We start from the raw sequence: 10,541 nt of genomic DNA, 5'->3' as shown, positions 1-10,541 counted from the left end.
CTGGTTCCCACTGGAAGTTCCCCCACTTTAGAAGTAAGCAAAGGACAACAAATTACTTCCCAGTGCAGAGTTTAAGTAGTGGGAACAGCAAATAATCCAACACAGAACTGAAAGAAAAAGTACCCGCAACCAGAGACAAAGTTTGATATTAACTAGTAAAGGTCTTATTTCACCAAAGAACACCTATAACACCTAGAAGGACTGGAAGTCCGCTGGGCTACCAAGCCAGAAAGGAGGGACAACCAGGCACACCACCAGCACCTTGGGGCCCACCCAGAGTCCAGAGGCATGGGGCCGGAGACTGGACTCTCCACCCACAACCAGGCACACCACCAGTTCCACAGGTCCCACCCAAGGTCCTGAGGAATGGGGCCGGGAGCCACTAGCAAGTAGGTAAGGAACATGCCAAAAACATCACCTCCATGTGGGTGGCCCACCACAGCCACCACAATAACCACGGCAGCCGCAAAAGAGGCTAGATGCCACAACCACCACGCAGATGGTCCGCCAGCCACTGGAGTGCATTGACACAAGGAGAGTCACCAGCAGAAACCAAAGAAAAAAAGAGGATGTCTCTGTCCACAAAGCCCATTCCAGAGTGACAGAAGAAGCATCTGCTCTACGATAATATTGGGGGATCTGAACACACCTCTCAGCATTGGACAGATCATCTAGGCAACAAATCAACAGAGGAACCATTATTCTTTCAGAGGGAGAGAAGAAATCTAGGGTAATTAGAGGCGGGAAGGGGGAGGAAGAGGGGGATGGGGAGAGATTGGAAAAGGGGCATAAAGAATAAGTACAATTTTTTAACAAAATACATGCTAGTAATATTGATTTGATCGACATATGTTAACGTTGAACCCCCAAAATATGTATAATCAGTTATGACCCAATAAAAATTTAAAAAAAAATACTATCAGTACCTATCACTACTTCCTCTGCCTACTCTAACCTAGCTGTCGTCCTGCACCCCGAGTCCTTTCTGTCACTTGCTATGGGAAAACCCAGCCATATACAGGCACCCTTGAAAATGGCAAATAACCACTTGTGTCAGTTATCAATTTATTGCCTCTTAGCTCCTGTATCCACTGTGTGACAATGAACTAGCCTATAGAGTTTGTCCTTTATGGTGAGAACAATGCCAAGATTTGTCAGTAGAGGGCAGTAGAGAGACATTGTAGCGGGGAGGAGGCATCCCTTGGTTTCAGTGTGCTTAATGTTGTGTGTGAAGGGGGAACCTCCAGTGGCACTCTGCCCCAGCTGCACAGTCTCTTGGTGACCTTGCAGCCCAGTCCAGGCCCAGCTGACCACTTCGCCATGATGCTTCTGACATGGACACTGGCATGCTCCAAGGCCTCGTGTTGGCAGTGGCACCCCAACTCTCTTTGTGCACCTGTCCACCAGCTTTGGCTCCACTCTGCCCTGGAGGGCTGTTTCCTTCTTCCTGGTGACTGTGGGCCAGGCCTGGTCCAGGCAACTTAGCAAACTTCTCTGCTATACAGTGGGCTGCACCATACTTTCTCTAATGAAATCTAAACCCACCCATGGGGAGTCTGCCCTCCTCCAAGTTTTTCCTTTCTTGGCTAATCCCCACCAGCTCTAAGATACACTTTCAAGTTCTCTTCACGTCTTCTGTAGTTACTCCGCTGCCCTAGTTCAGTAATTTATATTAAACTTCCCCTGTTCAAATTACTGGATGGTTTCTGTTTCCTGATTGGACCCAGACAAATTCACACTTATTCTTTTCTTTTTTTTTTTTTTTTTTTTTTTTTTTTCCTTTTCCATTCCCGGCAACGGGATCGCAACCCTCGGTGTTGCCCCCGCGCCTCGCTCAGCCAGTGAGCGGGAACCGGTCTGTATGTGGGATCCGAACCCTTGGCGGGAGCGCTGCCGCGCTTCCCAAGCGGCGCACTGTAGCAGTGCGCCACCAGGCCGGCCCGCACACTTATTCTTAACATTTCTCAATTCTTAGTTTCTGTGACTGGCTTGGTTCTTGTCTTATCTTTAAATCATCATCGTTATCATCATCATCATACCTGTGAAATCTATGTAAAGTGGGAAAAATAATGCTTGTCTTGCCTAATGTTAAATATATGGAAGAATTTGTAAATTATAAGGTAATATATTATGTTTCTTATACTTATTACCTAACAACACTTCTTTATCTTAGCTGAATTTTTTTCCATTTCACCCTTTCTCTGAACATTTTCAGTAGGTTGGTCCTGGGCTTTTGCCTTCTCGCTATACCTTAGCTTTCCCCATCTGTTGCTTTATCCTGATCTCCTGCTGGAACTCTAGTCCCACATCTCTACTACTATCATCACTTACTCTCCACTATCTAGATGCTGGAAGATAATGTTCTAAATTTTTAATATGACAGTCAAACCTTCATTCATTCGACATACATGAGGGCCTATAATGTGCAAGGCACTGTTCTAGGTGCTGGGTATGAAGAACTGAACAAGACAGGCAAAGCCCCTACTCATACGGGGTTATATTCCACAATTTAACCCTAATCTAATCTTCCAGATTTATCTCTCTGCATTAACTTGTGCTCCAGGAGAAAGTGAATGTCTTAATATTATTTCTCTGCCTCTCTACCAATTATCCCACCAGAAGTAATCTCCATACTCTCTCTGTCTACCCAAACCCTATGCTTTCTCCAAGACTGAGTTTAAGCCTATCCATGAATCCTCAGTAGACAACTCCAAAGTGCTTCTTTACAGCAGTGATTCACAACTTTTTCCAATAGCAACTTATCTGAGAGACAACTATGCCCTTTTGTAACAACAGCTCAATATGCATTGATTCTCGATGAGTAAAAGGAGGGTTTTTACCAGAATCTCAGCACCTAGATGTGGGCGGCATGTATAGTTTCAAAGCGTCTCCCCAGTGATCCTGATACGTCTCCACAGAGGGGCATGGCTCCTTCCCTTTTCTCCACACCCTGTTGTGAATCACTGATTTTTTTTTTTTTTACTTTATGCTTCTTAATTAAATATATGCTGCTTTAAAAAAAACTCTATTATTTAAATTCTCATGTTTCAGCTCTTCAAATAAATGGGAATGCTTTGGAAAGAAATAAGTGAATCTACCACTTAGCCTTCTCTGCCTCAGTTCCTGGTTGTGTATATTATATAAAGAATGTCAAGAAATATTGAAATTATTATTGTTTTTATTTGTAAATTGCAAAAAAAAAATACTACTCACCTTAACAACTGTTGCTCAATGCTTTCCCTTTTTTGATAAAGTATTTCTAAGCCTATTTCTTGGTCTTATGCCATACACTCAATTTTGGATTGAAAAAATCATATAAAGAATGTCAAGAAATATTGAAATTATTATTGTTTTTATTTGTAAATTGCAAAAAAAAAATACTACTCACCTTAACAACTGTTGCTCAATGCTTTCCCTTTTTTGATAAAGTATTTCTAAGCCTATTTCTTGGTCTTATGCCATACACTCAATTTTGGATTGAAAAAATCATGGTTATACCTAAATATAGACTTAAACCTATGAAACTTCTAGGAGAAAAACTATCTCCTTGGATTATGCAAATGTATTTTTTGAATTTATTTTTTATTTCCTTTTTTATTGAAACATGATTGTACTATGGAAAGATTTCTTAGATAGGCTATAGTATGTGCATAATTACTAGAATGGCTAATTTATTCTTAAATATCAAGTGCTGGCAAAGATGTAGAAAAATTGGAGCACTTATAGATTGTTAATGGGGTTGCAAAACAGCACAGCTACTTTGAAAAACAGATAAACAGTGTCTTACAAAGTTAATTCACACTTACCATAGAATTTAACAAATATGTTAATTTTTAAATTGTTTTTGGTGACAATATAGCATTATAGAACCCAAAATTTGAAGTTATCTCAAAGACTTGCATTTTGTGCAATCCCTCTTCACGATACCTTTTAATATATTTTTTCTGCACATAAGTTACCACTTAGCTGTCTCTTTCTTAGGTAAACATTCCTACCTCATTAGATTTCTGTGGAGAAAATGCTTCCCTTCTCTTTAGTCTTTTTAGTTGCTTATCTTAGACCCTCTCCAATTTTTTCAACATTCTTTTACATGAAGAGAGTAAAAGTAGACCTAAGAAGGGCTTCATCTTATCTAAAATAAAAAGATCATTTCACTAAAATGTTTACACTTACTGTCCTCATGTAGTGGCAGGGGTCAGGGAGCTTTCTGGAGAATTTTTTATAAGGGCACTCACTAATCCCACTTATGAGGGCTTGGCCCATGTGACCTAATCACCTCTCAAAGCCCCAGCTGTTAATACCATCACATTTGAGGTAAGTATTTCAACATATGAATTTGGGGGGCACATAAATATTCAGTTGATATACAGAAGCACTTCAGTGACTCCAAATGGTAGAAGAGACTGAAAACTTCAAATTTTATTTCTTAATACACACCATTAAAGTGATCTTAAAAATAGGTTTCCCGGATAGCTTGAGAATATGTGATTGAGTCATTTAGAAAGCTACTGTCCATTTAAACATATAAGTTTTTTCTACTTCCTGCAACAAGTGGGTTTGTGGGTTTTTTTCTATTCCCTGCAACAAGTAATAGCAATCAGATTTAATTAGGCAGGTTTGGCCAGAGTTTTGGATTCTGTGTTCCTTTTGTGAACAAAATGATCAAAGAAATAAACAATAGAGGATGACCTCATAGTTTCAAAATCCTGATTTGCAGGTATTTTTCCAAAAGAAAAGCACATTTTATATTCAAGATCTAAAACCCACGCCAATAAAAAAATCTATGGATAGAAAATTCATGAAGTTTTGAGCATATAAGGATTAAAGGTTGCTTTTTCTTCCCTCAGAACATAGTCTGATACATTGCATGCAATGGTTACTTACTGTTTGTTTGTTTACAGTGACAATGGGGGCTACTTCTCTTTAGCCTAATTCCAAAAGTAGAAAATTTAGGGAAAGCACAAACACCAAATAATTCATTTCATTGATTATCAGTTTGGTTTTTATTTATTTTCAATCTTTCTATATTCTTATTTTTTTTAGCAGTACCAGCTTTAAATAACTGGATTTTTAAAAATTCCAGTCGAACATTTGCCTTCTTTTAGTGGGAAAATTTAATACATTTTGATTTATTGTGGCTACTGAAATATTAGTATTATAGGAATAAACCTCATTGTGTGCTTTCTCTTCGTGCTATCTTTTCTGCCTCTCCTCCTCCCAATTACTGTTTTTCAAATTGATTTTTTTCCTTCCTCTTCTTATTTGATTTTTTACTATGTACTAACTTGGAAGCAATATGCTCTTTTATTTTGGTGGTTATTCAGAATATTTTAATGTGAACACTTGTCAAAGATTACAGTTATTCATATTTTTACCTCTCAAAAAACACAAAGAACTTAGAATGTTTACATTCTGATCACCCCCTCACTATTTATATTCTACTAAAATAGTAATTTAGGCAAATTATTACTATTGCTTTTATTACATTACAGCCGATGTAATCAATTATTACAAGCAATTAATGTTGCTTTATTTTTCTCAGATATTACCAATGTCTTTATTCATGATTTCTTTTGCAACTGAGTAATTCCTTTAGAATTCCTTTAGGAGGTCTTCCAGTGGTGAAGTTCTGTTTTTATTTGTCTGCAAATTATTTTATTTCCTTCTACTTCTTACAAGGTATAGACTAACACTGACAGTTGTTTTTCTCAGCCTATTGGAGATTCCTCCTACTTTCTGGTTTCCACCATTGCTGCTGAAAAATCAGTTATCAGCCTAATTGCTTTTCCACTGTGGGTCTCTTCTCTGCATGCTTTTGAGGTCTTTTTATTGCTTGGTGTTTTGCAGTTGTATTTTATTTTTTTTAATTCTACTTGGTTTTGTTTGTTTGTTTCATTTGGTCTTCTTGGATCAATGTCTTTTTACAATTCTGGAAAATTTCCAGCCATTATCTTGACGAATATTACTTTTTTTCCTATTCTATTACCTTCTTCTGGAATGATAATTAGACCTCACTTTACATTTCATGTCTTTCAACTTCTATTTCATCTTTTTTAAATCTCTGTCTGGGATGTTTTCTGAATTGCTTTGTGCCTTTCCTCCAGTTTGCAAATTCTCTGTTCAGGTGTAACTAATCTGCTATTACACCTATCCATTGACATTTTTATTGATTCAATTTTTGACTTCTAGAAATTCTTTTTGGTTATTTTTAAAATGTGTTCATTTTTAGATTCTCTTGTTCTGTACTCATATTTTGAGGTTTTAAAATTTCTTAAAACATGTTAAATATAGTTATTTAGTATTCTGTGTCTAATAATTTCACCACAAAAAAGCTTTTTAAATCTTTTCCACATGTTTTATTCTATCTCTTATTCATGGTGCCTTGCTTCCTTGTGTGTTTTGTGTTATTCAGTTGTGAGTTACTCCTTTTCCTTGGATCTTTATCTATGGAAATTTGGGGGGCCTGGATTTTATTTTCTTTTGCAAAACATGTAGGGAGTAATATCATCAGTTTGAATTAAATTTTCAGCTTATTTATTTATTTTGGGTCACAGTGGCAGTATGAATTCAGGCTATAAATGCCAGTGAGAGCCAACTTGTGATTATGCGTTCTCAAGAGAGGTTTTTTCCCTTCTCTCCATGGCAAATGTTGAGACAGGCAGTTTCTTTCTTATCTCCTTCAGTGAGACAGAATTGCTTTATCTTACTCTTACACTGATGATGCGGCCTTTTGGGGCCCAGTTTAGATTCTTCACCTTTGCTGAACCTTAGGCTTTATTTCCTAACCATCATGTCCCAAGCAGTAGCCAGAATGGGAGTTCAGCCTTCAAGGTTAGTGAGGACCTCTCAAGGGGAGGTCCTTGCTTACCTCTTGCAGTGCTTACTTTTACTTGGCTCAGAGATTTGAATATTTCTTACTTTCTGCTATCTCAAGGGTTTAAAAAGATATTTTATCCAATATTTTATTTGTTTCTATTGGGAGAGTCATTTAGGGCGTCTAATCTGCATTACTGCTGGAAATCAAAAAGTCTCATCAAATCCCAAGTTGAAAGCAGTTTATTTTTGTCAATAGCATTTCTTATTTGATGCAAAGAGCTCAGTGACTAGAAAGTCACAGGATTTGTTTCAGTTCAGCAGAAAAAGTAAATGAGAATTTATTACAAGGTGAGTGGGACTGTAGTCCTAGCTATTTCCTTTAGGCCTTTGTGACGTGCTTGGCACATAGAGCCTGACTCTTGCCAACTTTCAGAATTTACTATACCCAAGATCAGTATCACTGACTTTGAAATAGGATATGTGAGTTTTTTAAAAAGAGACTTGGAATGAAATCCCTCCTAGTAACTTAATGTTTATAAACAAGGTGTACTGATTTCAGTGCGAGATCCACTCTGGGTGTGGTTAGGACTTGGTACTGGATAGGAAGATACAAACTCCCACAGGTGGGTATAGCCAGGTGTGCTGGGCCGACACCCAGAAAACATTCCTCTTTGCCATTCATTCCTTTTTACTTTTGATTTGCTCAGTAGTCCTAAGGTCAAAACAGGTATTGTTTTCTGAGAACATTTCTGAAAAATAGTTCACTTGGGACGTTCGTTTGAACAAACTACTCTCAATGCCAATAGCAAGATAATGAACACCATATTCCTAGAAAAAGGCAAATGACCACATCCCTGTTTCTATATCTATAGAAACAATGAAGCCTGTGGTAGTGAGAGTTCCAGGACCAAACCAACGAAAAGAGGGACACTGCACACTCAGCTTCTGTTCCCTGTAGCCCACACAGATCCAAGATTTCTTCTGGCTTAAAAATGCTGCCATATATTTGATTTACAGCAGGCTGCTGACAGAAACACCCAGTATCTCTGGGAAAGCGGTAACCTGATGGTGGCTCCTCACTATCGGGAGAGCTACTTACGGCCAGGGATGGGACCCCTTCCTCACAAGCCCTGCTCAATTAGGCAATCAGAACGCTGCCGGCCCCGGCGCCTCCGCAGGGGGGCGCTGCCGCGCGGGGCTGCGGCTGAGACAGCTCCGGGCAGGACCCCGTGCTCCGGCCTCCGCTCCGCGACTTCCTTGCGCCGAGATGCCTGAGAAAGTTGGTGAGACGAACAAGGGTAAAAGCCAGAGCAAAAAAACAGAGACCGCTTCCTGCCTTAGGTCCTGTGGCAGCTGATCCTAAAGGCTGTGTCATCATAGCCACCCAGGCCAAAGCTGGATCCAAACAAAATGCTGCAACAGATTTGACAACTGAAGCCGTCAATGTAGCTATTGCAACTCTTCCATCCGAAGGAGAGGCTAATGCTGAGCTCTGTCCCTACCTTTCCAGGGTCTGAGGACTCAAAAAGAGTGATGTGGGTTTGGATAAGGGCGGTAAATCTCGTGAAGAGGTTGTGAAGCTCTTGGCCTCTGGAACTCCAGAGGAGGTCTTGGAGAAGTCAAAAAAAGGAAGCCGAAAAAATAAAAATAAAAAAAGAATAAAAACAAGAAATAAAAAATACATATTGGGGAAACTTTTTCATTGCTAATGATGAAGATGCTATTAAATAGAAAAATATATTTAAATGCACAGAAGAACATGGGAGAAAAATATATGTATATTCAAATAAGAATAAGACTCAAAAGAGAAGAAATTTTAAAAGTACGGTTCATTAAAACAGGTTCTAAAATCCCTCACCCCAAACAGCATGGAACATGTTATTCCGATTTCATGGCATTACAAAATAACAGAACTGGAAAGGATACTCGAGATGACCTGATTAAACTCCTTTCATTCTGTGATGGGGGTTCTGATATCCAGAAGCTGAGAGGCTTGAATTCAAGATCACACCATGCAAGATGGAAAAATGCAGTTTCTCATGATTGTGTGTTAAAATGAAAATGTCTTGGGGCCGGCCCGGTCGCGCACTGGATGGTGCACCGCTTGGGAAGCGCGGCGGCGCTCCCGCCCGAGGGTTCGGATCCCACATACAGACCGGTTCCCGCTCGCTGGCTGAGCGAGGAGCGGGAGCAACACCGAGGCTTGCAATCCCGTTGCCGGTCCCCGGTCCGGTACGGGGGCAACACTGAGGGTTGCGATCCGTTGCTGGACACGGAAAAAAGACAAAAGACAAAAAAAAAAAAAGAAAATGTCTCCACAATTTCTAGAATTCTGGGAATTGCCTTCCATTCAGCTTACAAGTTACAGAAGAAAACCTGTCACACTGCTTTGTAGTCTTACCTTACATTTTAAGGTACTTATCTAAATGCAACAAATACTTTTTACATCTTTTAAAAACTGTATTGCCAATTTTGTAAAAAAATAAATGAATAATCAGACTTGTAATTTAATGTTTTGGGGTGTTTTTTTTTTTTTTTGAGAAGTCACTGAATTTTCATCCTCCTTGGTGGTAACTTGGAATTATCAAATCCAGTAGTTCTTATGAGTCTCCAAAGATCTTTAAAACAAGGAAAAGGAGCTGGCAGCTCTTTACAGTATTTGTAAAGCCTATCAGAAATCACATCTATATTAAAGTTTCAAAAGCTAATAATAAATATATTTTTACATTAAAAAAAATGCTGGCCAAAAAGAGATTGCCTAAGTAAAAGATGTCAAAAACAGCAGCCTATTCATTAACTTAAAAAAATATTTATTGAGCTCCCACTATGGTCTGGCATTGTTCTAAGTGCTAGAGATACAACATTGTCAAGACAAATCCCAACCTCATTTGCACAGCTCATAGTCAGTGGAGGACAAGAAAAGGGGCAATTGCATTATTAGAATATAACGAGAGCCAGGATAGAGGTAGTAGAAGCTGAACCTAAACCATCCCTACGTCCATTTTCCTGGAAGGACTACTGGCTGCCCATTGAGCTTTTTGGTCCAAATGATAATGCACATCACAACAGAGCATATAAAATGGAATGCTAGAAATGACCTCCCTGGCGTAAAAAAGATATGGAGAATGGGGGAGGATGAGGTGGGAAAAGTAGCAAGGAATGATGGTAAAAATATCATAATTATTTGACTTTTTTAAACCTATCACAGGGGCTTCAAATACATTATACCAAGAGAAGCTGTTTAATAATGACACATTGGTACATTTCCCTGGCATGTGGGACTCTTTAGACAAGGGTGGGAAAAGAAAGTGAAGAATATTTGTGGTTTGGAATTAAGAAATCAAATTTTAGTATTTTTTCATGGTCACAAAACGTCTTATTTTAAAAATTAAATCCTTATGTAAAGAATATTTGGCATCTTTGTTGTGAGCTCTGAGCACACTCCTTCCACTAACAGTCTCATAAGTGAATCAGACATTGTGGACTAAAAAGCCCATCAACACACAGGCTTGTAACGAATAGGAATGGCATTAGCACTCAAACGTGTTGGGGTTTTCTCAGGAATGATAGTTAAATAAAGTTCAACACTTTCACTGGGGTGTGAAGGAGCCACAAAAGCCTGAGCCCATTTTAAACCACCCCTTTGTGAGGCACACCTGAAAACTGGCACACTGTGCAGTGCTCCGTCCCATAGGCACTTTGCAGTTTGGTAGTTGCTGCATGTC

General features: G+C 39.0%; 1 pseudogene; it reads left to right on the top strand.

Moving 5' to 3' along the window:
- Positions 1-8,083: 8,083 nt before the first annotated feature.
- LOC103605663 lies at positions 8,084-8,875 on the top strand (annotated as a pseudogene).
- Positions 8,876-10,541: the final 1,666 nt, after the last annotated feature.

This window comes from Galeopterus variegatus, unplaced genomic scaffold (assembly GCF_000696425.1).
Source record: "Galeopterus variegatus unplaced genomic scaffold, G_variegatus-3.0.2 Scaffold5975, whole genome shotgun sequence".
Lineage (NCBI taxonomy): Eukaryota > Metazoa > Chordata > Mammalia > Dermoptera > Cynocephalidae > Galeopterus > Galeopterus variegatus.
Note: the sequence above shows the minus strand (reverse complement) of the source record. Positions and strands in the feature narration are given on the sequence as shown.